Raw genomic sequence first — 15,523 nt, 5'->3', positions numbered from 1 at the left:
ATTCAGTCATAGCATAAACAAGGGTATTGTCCAAAGAGTGTTCTTACATTCTTGATCTTCTCAGGCACTCTGAGAAGTATTTCTGTATATTAAGAAATCGAGTGCATTAGTAGTTCATTAAGAGCTAATTTTTAGATGACACCTATTCTGAGCACTTTTCCCTTTTCTTCTTTTTATTTATTATTAATTTTTTTTGAGATCGAGTCTCACTATGTAGCTTTGGCTAGCCTGGAACTCACTATGTTGAACAGGCTGGCTTTGAACTCATAGAGATCTGCTCGCCTCTGCTTCCTGAGTACTAGGATTGAGTCCTGAGATTAAAGGCTTGTGCCATTATGCCCAGCCTAAGTGCTTTTTCTATGTTAACATAGTTGATACCCATAATGATTCACATAAGGAAAGCAGTACTTTATTATTACTGTTTCACAGATGAGAACAAGAAGAGGCATTGACTACATAAGTTAATGTAAGTAGTCTTTGTCAGAGGCTGACACTGTTGGCTGATAACTACGTTGCCTCCACTATTAAGATATCCTAATGTGGTATGTTATGCTGGGTTTATTATGTAAAATGGTTAAGTTCTGTAGCAGAAGAATATAAAGAGTTCCCTTGGCATAGAGAGAAAGGGGCCAGGTTATGTGTTCACTGACTGGTAAGGATGAATAGGGATCATAAGTTGCACAATAAACAGATATTTCAGGTCACAAGAATGCTGTTAGAAAAGATATTAGACACCTTAGGTCACAGGACATGTTGGGACACCAGCAAGAATTTGATATGGCTAGAGCGTAGGGTGCATGAGAAATAGCAGAGGCTGATTCTATAGAAGGAAAGGCCTTTTAAAAGGCAGAAGACCAGCTTTATGCATTTCCCACTTTCCCTACTTCTATATTGGCTGAAATGTGGCTGGTCAAGTAAAAAATGAGTATTAAGTCTTCCACAATGTAGGCTCCACCTCCTAAAAGCTCCCAAACCCCCAATATAGGATCACCAGTTGGGGCCAAGCATTTAAAATATGAACCAGTGGGGGACATTTTAGAGAAAACTTTGAACATTTCTAAACTGAATTGTCCTGTATTGCTAGTTAGTGGCTCGTGTGATGTCCTTGAACAAGATCCGTGGGCCTCTAATGTTGGATAGTGAACTGGTAGCAGGCAGAAAGAAGCAGGTAGAGTGTCAGAGTCACGAGCATGGGACATTCATAGAGGTGTTCTTGGGCCCCCAGCATTCTTCTGGATAATTAGTGATGTGTTTTTACAAAGTGACCAGCAAAACTGTTTTAAATTTTAGTAGATATTTGTTGAGAATTTCAAACATGAGCATTGCATTTACATGACTCCTGTCCCTCCCTCCAACTCTTCAGTCCCCTTCCAAGGTCATGATCTCATTTTGAATTCATATTTTTACATGTATATGCATGTGTATATATATATGTTCGCATATGTACATATGCATATACACACATATACACACACAACATATGTGTATATATATATACATACATACATACATACATACATACACACACACACACATAAAACCTGCTGAGTCCATTCAGCTTTGCTCACATCTGCATGTGAAATTTTACTTGTCATTCAAGAAGGCTAAGGAAACTATCTTTTTCTCTATAGTCTTGTGAATCCTCATATAAAATCCTCAGTGCTAAGCAGGTTCATTCAGACAGATCTAGAGTTAGCCTGAATGTTGTGCTAAGAAGAAAGGATTATGAAGAAAGGCAGAGGATAGAGGGATTGTAAATAGAGGCAAAGAGTGTGCTATGTGTATGTGTGTGTATGTGTGTATGTATATATATATATATATGAAAATGTCTATAAATTTCATATATATATATATGAAAATGTCATAATCAAGTCCTTCCTTTTGTACAATAAATATGTGCTGATTAAACAATTTAAAAAGTGATGGTGTTAGAGAGATGGGTCAGCAGTTAAGAGCACAGTTGCTCTTACAGAGGACCCTGGTCTGATTCCCAGCACCCACATGGTGATTCACAACCATCTGTAACTCCAGTTCCAGAGGATCTGATGCCTCTTTCTGATTTCTGTGGGCACCAGGCTTATTTGTGGTGCACAGATGTACATGTAGGCAAAATACTCATAAAATAAAATGAATAAATGTAATTTAAAAGTAAAAAAATAACGATTAAAAAATGTTTTTGAAAAGTGAAAGAATTAAGCCTAAACAGCACTGGTCTCAGACAGGGCAATAGTATCTGTGTGTGTGTGTGTGTGTGTGTGTATGTGTGTGTGTGTATGTCTGTGCCCATGTGTCTGTATACATGTTTACATGCATGTGTGTGTGCATGTGTGCATATGTGTGTGGAAGCCTAAGGCTGACATTGGGTCTCTTTCTCAAGTGTGTTTCACTTTAGTTTTCAAGACAGTATCTCTCATGGCACGAGAGCTCATTACTTCAGCTAGTCTGGCTGGTCCAAGCTCTCTAGGGACCTACCTGTCTTCATTGTCTACCCTCAGTGCTGGAGTTACAGATGTGTACCTCTGCATCTGGGCTTTTCATAAGTGCTGGGGATCAGACTTCAGGTCCTCACACTTATATGACACAGACTTTACCGGTTAAGCCATCTCCCCAGCCTTGACAGCATTGCTTTGTATCTATGCATTGTGAGTTCCAAGATGGTTTGTAACAGTCACCAAGCATTGATGATGGTTAAGAATGAGATTATTTTTTATCTGGCAAGGTCCCAGAAGGTCTGCTTCTATAGTAGAATGTCCTTGCATGACCATCAGGCTACCGGGTATCCCAACTGAGACTCCAGGTGGGTCTTACATGTATAAATCAGTAGTTCTTGACTTTAGAGAGAAACTGGGTGCTGAGAAAATCTCAGAGAAGGAAGACACTTGGGGCTCACATATGGCCGCTCTGCTGTTACTATAAGATAGCCTTTACCTATAATGCTCACCTTTACTGTAATGTAATAGTCATATCATTTTCTGTAATAAACTGTCGGTTCTAAGTATTATCATGTTGGGCTTTGTGGGTCTTCTCTGCAAAGGTGCTATTAGTGTGATTCTAAGAACTGAGGTTTCCAGAGCTTGACTTTGATCCTTACAACCTGAAAGAGTCCTGAGTGAGTCATCAGGGGATGGATTGAAAGTGGGAGTAGGCCAGGTAGCAGTTGATTAAAGTAGTTCTCTCAAGACTGGAAAGTCTGAAAGAAGTAGCAATGGTAGTCTAGAAGAAGGGAGGGTCAACCAAATAGAGATGTAGAATTAACAGTGTGGTTCAGTGACCGACTAATGGGATATAGTCAGAATATAAGGAGACTATGAGGAAGGAGGCAATGATGATGTGGGTTTCAACATTGGACAATAAATATAGCTATGATAATTATTATTTGAACAATATCTATAAAATACTAAGAAATATTTGTTTGAAGAAAGCAGTGAGGATCAGAGCTAATTTTATATTCTTCCAGGCAGAGATAGAAAAATCTAACAAGAAAACCAGAACATAATTTTTAAAAAGATATATTAATATATATATATGTATATATATAAAACTTCTGTTAGGAAAGAATACCCCTTGTTTGGTATCAATGAAACCACTTACTGTTTATGCTCATTATTCATTCATTCGGCCAAATAACACCAAGTGCTACTATGATCAAGAAGCACTACTGTGGTGTATATGGAGTCCTCTGACCTCAAGGGGCTTATCATGTAATTCCATTAGGTATTTGGCATTAGAGAAATTTGTGTAAAGTAGAAGAGTTTGATAAGAGTTGAGGACAACCATAAAGAAAAAAATAAATTATGAAATAATGATCACAGTTTAAAAATAAGACCGTAATTATGTAAATACTTTGCTAGTCTACGTTTTACAGTGGAAGGAAAAGTCGTTCATTCTTCTAGTCCCTATGCAGTTCTCTTCTTCACCCTGAAGTCAGGGTGGTTGAACCATATTTACAGAGTAGCACATGACTGTCTACAGAGGTCATGAGACTTGGTCATACACAGATATGCACAGACTGAGAAACTAGGATTTCAGGGACTGCCTTGGAAACATGTTTGGAATTTCCATGCTCCTGACCATGGTCCATATGTATTAAACAAAAAATTAATGTTTACAAAACTTTAACTAAAGAAGTTATAAGTCAAAATTAGTGTCACGTTGTGCCTGAAGTAACTATGTTCTGTCTAAACAAATATTGCAAGGTTCCTATAAACCTCGTCTAATGTTGATGTAACTGGGGTTTTGCTTTTAAAAATGCTGTACCCCTGAGGGTGGCACCAAGAGACATTGAGGCATGAGCCTACTCTTGGTCACTGGCCAAAATGAAAGGACTCATATACTCTTAATTTGTTTAATAATATACTCTTAACTGGCTTAATCAACATGGTTGTCTGCGTCTTTCTCATGTGGATTTATTACTGGTAGACACAAGAATAGAAGGGGGAAATTAAAACTTTGAAGTAGGGTTTTTCAACTTCAGTACCAAAGAAAGAGAGACTAGCTACAGATCTCCCTTATCCAGTTATATCAGTTCCCCTTTCTGCCATTAACTGGACCAGCTCTGCCCTGGATCTCCCAAACCAGAGCTGTGTTCATTATAGAGAAGATATCTGTTACTTGTTTTGAGCTTGAAGAAGACACAGAAAGCAGCAGGAATTAAGGACTAAGTTTTCCTGGTTCCTGCTGATGTTGTCTCTACAACACAGGCTTAGAGTCTGTTCAAGGCAAAAACACCTTGATATGATCCATCCTGTTGGTAAAGAGAAAGTCATTACAAACCACTATATCAAGAAGAACATGGGCTCAAGGGGTAAATAATTTGCTCACAGTGAATACTGAGTCCAGAGGAAATTAAATCCAGGCTCCAATGTGCTGGGTTTTTTTAAATTTTGTTTTGTTTTTTGTTTTTCTTTTTGTTCTTTGGGGGCCTGCCACCCAGCTCCCAAATAAATACATAGACTTATTCTTCCTTATGAATGCCCAGCCTTAGCTTGGTTGTTTCTAGGCAGCTTTTCTTAAATTATCTCATCTACCTTTTGCCTCTGGGCTTTTACCTTTCTCTATTCTATATACTTCTCTTTCCTTCTTTTTCCATGGCTGTCTGGCCCTTGGAGTCCTTCTCTCCTTCTCCTTCTCCTTCTCCTTCTATTTATTCTCTCTGCTTGGCAGCCCCACCTGTCCCTCTCCTGCCTAACTATTGGCCATTCAGCTCCTTATTAGACTAATCAGGTGTTTTAGGCAGGCAAAGTAACACAGCTTCACAGAGTTAAACAAATGCAACATAAAAGAATGCAACACATCTTTGTATCATTAAGCTATATTCCACAGCATGAACAAATGCAATACATCTTAAACTAACATTCCACAGCATGCATGGGTCTGTGCTGTGCTCTCCCACTGGCCTATGTCAGGATGGCACGTGAAGTGCATTAAGCAATACCTCAGCTCTGGCAGTGCTGGCAGCAATCCATTAATTATGGCATCTATCTACTCCTAGGCAGGAGAAATTGACTCTGTAATTACCACCCTAATGATGTCTTTTGTGTTAACAGGCATATAACATTTATTTCATTCACCTGGAAGAAAATTGAAGAGTCCTCTTTAAAAAAAAAAAATCCCCAAAGTCCAGGAAAAATAGACTAGAGATCATGATTTGTCTTTATCAGTTTTGGAACATCTTTGAGATGAGGAGGTAACAGTCATTTAATAACAATTATTAAAATAATGTGTGAAGGCTTCTTAGAACAATGCTTAGCACATAGAAAGTACAATACACGTGCTTTCTCTTTCCAATATTACGTAGAATAAGTGCTCACCAGAGCTGGTATTTCCTTAGATAGAATATAGAGACAAAGCAACATGGCATTATGATGTCTGAAAGACATGGTCCAACGTATACAGTAGACAGGGCTATGGTGCAATCTTGTTGAGTCCAGATTGTCTTAAAAACTTCATTCCATTTCTCCAGGCAGCTACCACCAATCATTTGGCATAGCCACCTGACATAAAACCTTTGCCGTTGCAGCTTCTGAGCTTACATTCGGAGCCCTCAGGAACTCACCGTGCAATGGGTCTGACCAAGCCCAGTTATTCTAAGCATCTTCAAGGCTTTGCAGTTCAGGCTGGAGTGAAACTGAGGTCACGCCTACCTGGCTACTACCACACCCAGACACTTTCATGTTTGACCTCCTTACACTCCTTGGAATTCTCAAGTTTTAGATAGTCACACTGAAGAATGCCTCTTTAGTATGAAGAGGTCTCGGTTTTGCTCAGGTGTTTAGAATGAGTCCTCTTTTGAATCAGAGTTGAAAGATACTGGTTTTGCTTGGTAAACTGGTTGTCCTGCTGCACAAGGGAGATGAACCACTAATTACACAAAGAAGAAATTGTAAACTGAAATACGTCAAATGTATCTTGGACAGCTATTTTTATTTTAAACTTCAACATGAGGTAAAATCCTACTTTTGCTTCTTCTGTATTTTAAGAGGGATGAAAGCATATATTTAAACAGTCTATAATGTAACTTACTACTTGTCCATACAAGATAGGTTGGGACTGTTTATTCCCACAGTTTTAACCAAGTTCTAATGCTGACTATAACTTTATTTTATTTTTAAAAGCTTTTCTTTATTCTTGATATTCTCACATGTGTATACAATGAAATATGACCATACCTATCCCCACTGTCTCCCTTTAAGTCTCCCACCATGTCCTCTTCCAATTTTATGTATTTTCTCTTTCATTTTTTGATAACATACTAAGTTCAGCTCGTGCTGTTCATATGTGCATGGGTGTGGGACCATCTGCTGGAGCTTGGGGAACCTCCCAGCTGCCCTTTCCTTAATAAACGATTCTCCCTCCAGTAAACTGTGATGCCAATAACTCCTCAGTATGGGGTGAGACCTGGAGACCATCTACACCATCGATGAAGGGGATTTTGAAGGCTTGATCCTGCAGAAGATCGGTCACATTTTGTTTTCCAATTTTTTCATGGGAGTTAGCAATATCCAACCTTACTCTAATCAATGTTTATCACTATGACAAAAATTTAAATTTTATTTTAAAAATAGTTTAGGGGGCCGAGGAGATGGCTCAGTTAGCAGAGAATCTGCAGAACAATTGTGAAGACCCGTGTTCCGTTACCCAGCATCCATGTAAAACGTGGGTGCAGTGGGGTTGTCTATGACCTTAGTCCTGTGGTAGTAGAAGCAGAGACAGGTGGATCCTTCGAGATCTTTGGCAAGGAACCCTGTCGTATAAAATAAGGGGGAGAGCAACTGAGAAAGACACCTGAGATCAACTTATAGCGAATGACATGTGTATACAGATGCATGTACACCTGCATGCACATTTGTGAACAGCCTCCACCCTCACATATATACCTAAACGCGTAAAAAATCACATATAAATATTTTACGTACATCACGAGTCACAGCTGTACGTGTCACTGTGAAAACTATCTTTGCTTTAGATTTTCAAATCCCTCAGCCTAGAATTAATAAACGATCAGGAAGTGATCTCCTGCAATCAGGAAGTGATCAGCTGCAAGTCATCCTGCAGTTGCCTCGCCCTCCCACCTGGATGTTTCTACTTCCTGTTATTCTTGTCATAGGCACAGTCAAGCTGGACCGAGGTTTTTAGGAGTAGTCTTAAGGAGGCTAATTGTTGGTGTGCTGACGAAGTAAGATGACCCAGGAAACATAGGTGATCCAGCTCCCTTTAGCAACGTTCCACAATGCTAAGCTTCCTCAAATCCTCCTCGCTGTTATGAAAGGTACGTTTCAGTGTCTGTGAGAGCAACCAACCCCCATCCAGGATGCTCGTCGGTGTCTCATGCCATCCACAGCAGAATCAGCTTTGATGTAGGAATCTATGCCCCCATCAGCTGTAAGAGAACTTTTAACCATTCTTATCACATTGAAAATTAATTAAAATTGTATTTTGTGTGTGTGTGTGTGTGTGTGTGTGTGTGTGTGTGTGTGTGTGTGTGTATGCTTGGATATGCATGTTAGAGTCCGCATGTTGTCAGAGGACAGCCCACAGGAATCCGTTTGCTCCCGTCACCGTGTGGGTCCTGAGGATCAAACTCAGGCCATCAGGCATGGCAGCAGGCGACTTTACCCACTGAGCCATCTTGCTGATTCTCTTTTAAATTTCGTTTTTTAAAAACATATTGTGAAATAATATAAGGAAGAAGATTCTTACATTTGGGGTGTGATATTCCTCTGATGTCTCTATAAAAAGTTCCTCGTGTGGAATTTTTATAATGGATTCCTTCTGCATTTTCTGGTCCCAGTGTTCCTGCAGATATTCCTTTCCCAAGTGAGCAGTGCACTCCTCGGACACATGTCTATGACCTCACATCCCAAGTAGGATGGGGAGGGAGGGAGGGATTCCTTCTACCACGAGTTTTTATTTTGATTTTTAAAAGCTTATTCACCAGTGGTGGGCTGGGACACCAGCTTGCTAGTATTGCGTGTTGTGGGTATCAGTTAAAGGAGTGATAGCAAGAGCATTTGGGGCAGAGCACCAAAATTATATGAAGAACTCACCAACAGAGACAGTAGGCCTGTGAATGAGACTGTTTTCGTTGAGTTGGTATTTGTACAAGGCGACACCCTCTTTCACACCGCCTACCTCCTCCCTGCGTGACTCAGTGTTGAGAGAGAAGCCTGTAAGCTGTTCATTAACAGAGTCAAGTGGAGGTGGGAACTGCACCTAGGAAACTCCAGGTGCCCATTTGTTTCAGCCAGATCCACTTGGGGAATCACTGTGGGCCAGTTAGCCAAGAGTTTTGGGTTTCTGCGCAAGAAAGGTAAGTTGAATTCTACTTGCAAAAATAAACACAGCTGCTTTGCTTTTTGTGCATAACTTTCTCGGCTTTCCCTCCAAACGATTCAGATCAGGGCTGTCTGCATTACCTTTGACTTGTTTCCAGCTAGATTTTGACAGCCTCTGATGAGTATTCTGTACGCCCGTAGCTCTGCACTTCCAGTTTCCATGGCTTTTAACTTGGCTATAGTACACATCACCGCGTCACAGAAATGGAGAGCCCTTTGAATTTCCCGTGGGAGCTGGCAGTTTTCGAATTCTACTTCACATAAAGATAATAAAGCTCTCAATCAGCACTCACTGGTCTGTTTTCTCCAGTGACTATAAAATTGGTTTATAAAAAGATCTTCCTGTTTTCACAGATGATGTTTCTAATGAAATTTTAAACTTTATTGATTTACAAATAGTGTCATTTTTTTTTTCTCAACTGTGACAAACACTGCTAACCCACTCAACCTTATTCTCTTCGGGTAGGAAAATCACCTTTGCTTATGTGAGAGAACCGTGGAATGGTGTGGAGGAAGGATGGGGTGACATGGAGATGTGTGGTTCTTCACAGGGGTCTGTGTGCATGTGTGTATGTTAGGTTCTGAATTAGCTTGAGAATGGATTAAAGAATGCAGAGGCAATTTTCAACCTCTCTGCCCATCTTATGCCTAAAAACCCAGCTGGCTTGTCTGCCTCCTCCCTTTTTTCCTTTTATCACTTCTGTTTATGATAGAGTAGTGGGAATAAAGCACAGCTTGTAGTAGCCGCCCCTTCCTCCTGAAAACCCGGCTGTTTAAGAACTAGAGGTTTCATTGCTTTCTTGACTGACTGAGCCACCGAAGTCTCAGTGGCTGAGACGCAAAGGCTTACTGATGAATTTGATGACTTGGTTTTTTAACATGAGTAGGCAGTAGGATGCCCAAGGATAGCATATATGGAGTGCAGTTTTGTTTTTCATGAAATTGAAAACTGGCTTTCACTTCTGTAGATGACACAGAGATGCCCTTTCTGACACTGGCCATGCTCTAGTAATTACAATATTGGAAAAGCTAAGCAGTTAAGAGTTTACTGAGACATTTGGATTCTAAATGTCAAGACATACAGAGAATGCACGGAAACAGGTCAGAATTTTATAGAAATTTAGGTATATGTACATCTTAGCATCTCATTGGTATAAATTTTCAACTGGAAGGGAATTATGGGATCATCTAGTCCAGCCTTTGCATTTTCTTTTAAAAACATATTTATTACTATTATTATTATTAGTGTGTGTATGCATGTTTGTACATGTGTGATATGTGTATGAGTATGTAAGTGTGCATGCCATAGCATGCATCTGGGATCAGAGGACAATTTTCAGGAGCTGTTTCTCTTCTTCCACCGTATTGTGGCAGCATCTCTCTCCTGTTTCTGCTGTGTGGTGTATTGCAGTCTAGCTGGTCCATGAGCTTGGAGGCAATCATCCTGTTGCTGAGTCTTAGTTCACTGCTGAGGTTACACACATGTGGTACCATGTTGGCCTTTTTACTTGGTTTTCAGGGATCAAATCAGGTCTCTAGGCACTGAGTCACCTCACTGGCACTACCCTTTGAATTTTCTAGATGAAGACAACAAAGAATAAGTATTAGGCAACCTTCCAGGCCCAGAGCAGCAGAACCAGATTGTGGAGTCAGATCTCTGTCATTTGCCTTATTAGATTTTCTCAATGATTTTTATAAAAAGTAGTAATAAAATGAACTATGCTCTATCTTTATAAAAGGACTGCAAGTGATATGTAAACAAGTATGCCCAACGCTCTTGCAGTGTATGTGGTGTGATTTTGACATAGAAACACAGTTGTATTTTGTGATGTTTGGGCTTGGTCTTTTTATTTTTTTATACTTGTTGGGTTAAATACTAAGCCCCAGCAGTCCCTCGGCATGCAGTTGTCTGACAGACATGTGCAGGCCCTAGTCTGGCCCTCACAGTCAGCATCCCCTCGCCTCCACTGCCTTTCCACAGGCTGGTTCCTGGGCTGTCTTCTCTGACTGTCAGAATTCTGATTGCTCTTCTTCAGAGAGTCCCATTCCTGGGAACTTCGTAAGCAAAACAGAAGTGTGTTTTGAGTGATTGACTACATACTGTGGAATGAACTTCGTATGGTCCCCCAGGCAGTCAACTCAAGAAAACATGATTTCAGATAGCATCTGGTATGGTGGATGCATTAACTCCAAGCATTCCTTAAGAGCAAGGAGATTAAACTCCTTAGTCCAGGAGTCTTAGAGAGAAATCTTAGTTGTTTCCTCCATTTTTTCTACCGGCAGTATCCCACTTCTCAACCATTTGTAGATCCTTTTCTATTTTCTCATCTCAAGAACTTTGAAATCAATAATGGTTGTAGGTATTAGTTCCTATATACCTACCTGTAGCTGCCTGGTGCTCCCCGTTTGCCACAGTGCAAAGCTATTATGATTTCCAGATTTGGTCGAGGCTCTTCCTCAGGTATGTGCTTTGCAAATGGCAGCTTGATTTATTATGCTGGTGTTTTATGTCAGTTGCCAAATTCTTTAAAGATACGGATTGTCCTTTTATTGTGGTTGTTAATTGAAAGAGTGAATTTTATGTTAAAGGCCAATAGGCTCATATCTAGACAAGAAAACAAGCAGCCCTGACTGCTCATTGTAATTGCACACTCAAGAACTCTAAAAATCTAAATAATTTATCCTTAGTCTCTAAACCCAAGGTTCTTAGCTCTAAAATGTTAGTAAATCTCCTTTATGTGGACATTCCCTTAGAAAACAATGAACTAGTTATTACGTTTATTGCAGCACAGACATCCTTGGACACTGCAGTAGGCTTCCCAAAGGTACATAAGAATTACACGGTCAGCAAAGTATGTCTGCACACAAAACTAACTTCACTTAAAAGATCTGTCCCATGAATCATTAAGGATGCTGTGTGCAAAAACTTAAAAGGCATCTGTATGCAAGAAATTCAAGGGGTTGTCCCCCAGATAGGCTTGACCTTGAATCAACCAGAACTAGAAATGGTTCATGATAGGACTCAGATGACAGGTAATTTTTATGAGATTGAAATGGGTATTCAATCAGTGTCTCTGTAGGATGAAATGGACAGTTGTCCCAGTAATCAGGATGTCACGTGGGTGATATGTCAAATTATTCCATAGCAAGGATCAGGAGAGTTTCATGTATTAAAACCAAGAACTATCAGAGAGTCAATTTTATATGTTAGGGTGTTATAAAAATAGAAAACCGATAACATTCAGAGATCTGGATAGCAAAAGATTTCATTAGTGCTAAATTTTGGATTTTTTTTTTTTTTTTTTTTTTTTTTTTTGGTTTTTCGAGACAGGGTTTCTCTGTGTAGCTTTGCGCCTTTCCTGGAACTCACTTGGTAGTCCAGGCTGGCCTTGAACTCACAGAGATCTGCCTGCCTCTACCTCCCGAGTGCTGGGATTAAAGGCGAGTGCTGGGATTAAAGGCGTGCGCCACCACCGCCCAGCTGGATTCCTTTTTTTATCATCAAGATTCCCACTGCTAAGCTTAGGCTCTTGGCCTGTGGGAGAAAATAAATGGCCCATTCCTAACCATCTTAATAGACTAAGTCCAGGCCAGCTAAGAAGTCTGCATTTCTTTCATTGGGTAAAACTCAACAGAGATGTTGACCGTGGTAAAGCCGTTTGCAAATTAACCTAAAAGGCTTGTCAAAATGGAAATATATAACTAAGATACTTAGAACTATTTATTTGTCTTCCCCTTTCCTAACATTTCAAGGTTTTGGGGTGATAATAGCTCTTTGAGGACAGTCCTTCTCTTTACAGGTCTGTCATCATTGGGTCTCTCTTCTTCTTCTTTTGAAAATAGTTTTACAGCAGTTGTCCTCTTCCTATTCTTAGGGATTCTGCCTGTCACACTGATTTCCAAGGAACAAAGTACCCAGGACTTCTTTATAAACCAAGGTGTATACCACTCAGGCCAATGCCGTTTACACCGTTTTTCTAGACGCATTTGCTGTATTTCTACTTTCCATTCTACAGATATTTGTCCTAGGCTAGTGTTCTCATTGCTTTCCAAAAAGTCAGTCATTTCCATAAATGCATTAGGAGTTCACTAACTAGGAAAAAGCTTCTGGAGTAGTTAACCTATCCAACTGTTACTCTCTGCGGATCTCGTAATACTTGGTAAAATGAGTTACGAAAATCTGCTCCGATTCCTGCAGCTGTTGACCCATCACAAGGCTCTGCTGCAAAGGAACTATTATTCTCTTACCATTTCCTTTAGTCCAGTAACTTTCCACTCACTGCCCCCTTTAGTTTGCTAAGTTTCTAAGACAGGAACTTTGGTATTAGGTTGGTCTGAGTTTGAACCTCTGCTGTGTAATTCACTGGCTCTGTAACCCCAGGCAAACCATTCATCCTGAGATAATGGTTTTTCAATGCCTGTCCTAGCTTTCTATAAAGTGACTCTGATGTTACTTTAATCATAGCAATTGCATTAGCTGCCTTTTGTTGCCGTAATAGAGCACCATGGCCAAGGTAACGTCAAGAAGATAGAATTTACATTGGCTTATAGTTCCAGGGGATAAGAGTTCCTGATGGCATAGTGGAGGCATGGTGGAGGGAAGGAAGCTGAGAACTCATATCTTCAAAGGTAAGCATGAAGAGAGCAAACTGGAAGTAGCAAGGCCTTTTAATCTCAATGCCTGTCCCAGGGATGTACTTCCTCCTGAAAGGCTGAACCACCTAAACCTCCACAAATAGCCTGCTAACTGGGGACCAAGTGTTCAAGTACATGAGCCTGTGGGCAACATTTTCATTCAAACGTCACATTCCACTCCCTGGCCCCCAGAGTGTCATGGCATTTCATGTAGTTATAGGATAAGGATAATCATTGTAAACTACTGACCTAAAAATGTGTGAGTCTTAAATGGGATGATGTGTATAAAACATAAACTTGTTACCCTATGACCAGTTTTTTTTTGCTTGCTTTTTCAGTTTTCTTCCTTTCTCCTCTGCTTTGTTAATCTACTTTCATCTCTACATTTTTTTCTTTTCTGTTTCACTTTCCATTCATTCCTCTCTGTGTCTTTCCCCCCATCCAGTCTAATTTTTTTGCTCTCATAATCCTAAGAGAAACTAGCAGAAAGAGACAAAGGCATTGTTACTTCAGCCAAGAGGCATTTTATCCTTGGGTAACATTTTTAAAGTCTATTTTGCTGAGAAGACCCAAAGATGAAAAAAGAAATTGCAGCTGAATTGGGAGACGGCCTAGGGAATTCCAGAAGCTGAGGGAGTTGGGGATAGGCAAGGGGAACAGTTAATTGATGGACATGAAAGCCGCCCCAGGAAATGTCATTATTAAAAGTATAAAATACTGGGGGTGTACCTCAGTGCTGGAGTGCTTGCCTAGCGTTCATGAAGCCCTGGACTCAATTCCCAGACAAACAATGGCAAACTATAACAACATGGACCACCAAAGCAAAATGAGGGTGGACAGAGTGCAGGTTTAAGAAGCAGGCGGCGTGGATGGTTTCTAAGGTATCTGAGAACTGAGACATTTGATTGGTTTATTGATTCAAAGCTTAAGAGTGTTTTCATATAAAACCCAAAGACAGCTGTCTTTGGGCAGAGCTTGCAAACAGTGAATGCAAAGGACCACCTTCTGGTGTTGAGCCACACACAGGAAATGAAAGAATGTCTGGTATTTGCTTTATATTTGCTTTTCTTTTACTTTGTTTTGTTTTGTTTATTCCACTGTCCTTGAGAATTTTGGCTTCACAGTTAGAATCTCAGCTCAGGCATTCAGTGTTTTGAAGTTAAGGAAGATTTAAACTTGGATGTTGAGTTTTGTGTATATGGCTCTCTAAACTGTAGGCGGTTATGGGTACATGGCTACTATGGCAAGAACGTTAGATTTAAAGGAGAATTTCTAGTCCAGAACTCTGGTTGGCTGTAAGACCCTGGACCCCTTCTCTGGGATTTTGTCTCCTCAATTACAAACTGTAGTTAACAATACTGATATATCACAACATTCTTGTGAGAACTTTGGGAACAAAACCCAAACCAAAAGATGATTTTTGTAGTTCCAACTTGGAGCACCATTTTTTTCCTATGAATTTCCACATTTAACATATAGTTGCTCTCCTGTAATCCCAAATTTTGGAACCAGAGGCAGCTTCTGGAGTCCAGCCTGGGCTTCATGGTAAGACCCTGACTCACAAAAGACCCAAACAGAGAGCTCTGCACAGTTGCTGACTGTGCCACTGTCCCACGTAGACTCAGGCAGCAGCTTTTGGAGGAGTTTCCTCTTTCTCCCAAGAAGCTATAAACTTTACTGCATTGAGACTGGAAGGTGGCACCTAAGAATAAGCCCATTAGCTGAACCGAGGCTACTAAGTGGCCTGATTTGAATGGATGTTGAGTGGTTTAAAATCTAGGCAATTCTAGTCCTTAAAAAATAATTGCATTAAAGAATTCCATAAAAATACGATTTTGCTGCAGTTAATTTTGTTTATTTATTTATTTATTTTTTGCAGTTAATTTTTAGCATTAAATTTGAGAGGCTTGTGATTAGCAGACCATTCATTCCCCAAACATCATTTTTAACAAGAATATTCTTCACAATGTATGTTGTGGATCTCTTTTTAATAACTGCTTAAGAAGTATCTGTACATTAAAAGATGTTACTTTCTATCTAGCAGAATAGGAGAG

At 40.0% G+C, this 15,523-nt stretch overlaps 1 protein-coding gene across 3 annotated transcripts in view; it reads left to right on the top strand.

Moving 5' to 3' along the window:
* The first annotated feature begins 7,622 nt into the window (after positions 1–7,622).
* Scel (sciellin) overlaps positions 7,623–15,523 on the top strand; it is a 101,459-nt gene continuing 93,558 nt past the window's right edge. For 2 of the 3 annotated variants that reach the window (XM_052732537.1, XM_052732535.1), the window contains exon 1: positions 7,623–7,768. The gene's annotated coding sequence lies outside the window, so the exon portion shown is untranslated. Of the gene's footprint in view, positions 7,769–8,684; positions 8,810–15,523 lie in introns of those variants that run through there. The other variant, XM_052732536.1, reaches the window with a different exon arrangement.

Source organism: Peromyscus californicus, unplaced genomic scaffold (assembly GCF_007827085.1).
Source record: "Peromyscus californicus insignis strain IS unplaced genomic scaffold, ASM782708v3 Scaffold_12__1_contigs__length_115047231, whole genome shotgun sequence".
Lineage (NCBI taxonomy): Eukaryota > Metazoa > Chordata > Mammalia > Rodentia > Cricetidae > Peromyscus > Peromyscus californicus.
The sequence above is the reverse complement of the archived record's forward strand: the minus strand, read 5'-3'. Positions and strand labels throughout refer to the sequence as shown.